Source organism: Macaca mulatta, chromosome 8 (assembly GCF_049350105.2).
Source record: "Macaca mulatta isolate MMU2019108-1 chromosome 8, T2T-MMU8v2.0, whole genome shotgun sequence".
NCBI classification, from domain to species: Eukaryota; Metazoa; Chordata; class Mammalia; order Primates; family Cercopithecidae; genus Macaca; species Macaca mulatta.
The window spans coordinates 96,478,750-96,480,480 of NC_133413.1; the positions used below are offsets into that span (position 1 = coordinate 96,478,750).

The following is a 1,731-nucleotide window of genomic DNA, read 5'->3' on the forward strand; positions in this document are numbered from 1 at the left end:
TTCAGCACCCAAGCAGTGTCTGGAAACATTTCTGATTGTCCAAACTTGAGGGGCAGAGTATGCTCCTGGCATCTGCTAGTGTTTAGCAGTATCCTTGTCCTCTACTCACATTTAATCCTACCACTATAAATGGTGCTATATAGGAGACAAATAACGTTAAGAAATTAACCTAAGTACACTTGACTAGCAAGTACAAAAGCCATCAATTACAAGGCCATCTGGCTTTAAGACACAATCCACTCTCCACCATGGTGCCCTTGTTAAAAGAAAAGTAAAAAAGTGCTGTATACTTCTGTTTCCCACCCGGCCTCTGTCTTTCTATGCAGATAGCACTCATGCAAACATGGTGAATGTTCCTAAAACCTGTCGGACTTTCTGTAAGAAGGGTGGCAAGCACCAACCCTACAAAGTGACACAGTACAAGAAGAGCAAGGATTCTCTGTATGCCCAGGGAAAGCGGCATTATGACAGGAAGCAGAGTGGCTATGGTGGGCAGACTAAACCGATTTTCCAGAAAAAGGCTAAAACTGCAAAAAAGATTGTGCTAAGGCTTGAGTGGTTGAGCCCAATTGCAAGTCTAAGGCTATTAAAAGATGCATTTTGAACTGGGAGGATATAAGAAGAGAAAGGGCCAAGTGATCCAATTCTCAGTGTCATCTTTTATTATGAAGACAGTAAAATCTTGAGTTTATGTTCAAAAGAGAAAAAAAAGGTAAAAAAAGTAATCCTCAATGTTAGTATCATAGTATTTTATATATTATACTACATTATAATTTTTTCATTTTCCCAAATTTGGACCATTTAAAGTTCTGAATTTCACAAGCATAAACTTATGTCCTCAGGGGAAGAAAATTACTACTATCCTTAGTTGGTGAGAAGAGGAAGTGCCTTCAATAAGTGGTGTAGGGCTCCCGGCCAAGTCTTCAGAGGAATCTACAATGATTTACCAGCTCAGCAAAGAAGAGGATGACATCTTGCCGACAACACTGCAGTCAGAATAAGTTACCGTGGTTTGTTCTCATTCGAACAAGAAGTACATGAGGAAAAAGAAATATTTCCTGGACTTGTATGTACTTCCCTTTCACAAGTATTTCTTTTGTAAGTTGGTATTCCCCCAGCGGCCTTCTACCAAAAACGGCAGTCTTTTTGTGTGCCCTTGGACATGAGGCATGTGGCACCAGGCCCACAGAACCTTGACAAGTGTGGAAGGACAAGAATGGAAAGAAAACAAAAATGAGAAACAGTATCTCCTAAGAAGATCTTTCAGAGTTTATCTTGTCAACCACCTACAAGAGATGGAAAAGCAGAACAAAGCCCATTGATGTCTCTCATGGCATTTTAACAAGAGAGTGTGGCAGACAATTTCATTCCTGATGCTCTGACATGTACTAATTTTCAGACTCAGCGATCAGCACCCATGTTCTCTGCCTGTTTTGTTAATGATTCAAAGTGTATGCTTATTTTGTGCTATATATATACACACACATAAATCTGTAAAATCATAATAGCATTTTGATGGAATCATGCTGTCTCTCAATGGAATCTAATTGGTAATTTGCCTCTAATTTTTATAATTACTTGAGTGACATGAATCCTAGAATAGTAAGGAAGCCCATGGTCTTGCCATAATAATACCATAATTACCATAAATAATACTTTGATGAATCACAGCTTCTTTATTCCTTCTTCTTTACTCAACATTATTTCTAACTTAGCAGTGATATCTTCATA

At 38.5% G+C, this 1,731-nt stretch overlaps 1 pseudogene; it reads left to right on the forward strand.

Annotated features, from left to right (window-relative positions):
• The first annotated feature begins 343 nt into the window (after positions 1-343).
• LOC693456 (large ribosomal subunit protein eL42-like) lies at positions 344-686 on the forward strand (annotated as a pseudogene).
• The last annotated feature ends 1,045 nt before the right edge of the window (positions 687-1,731 follow it).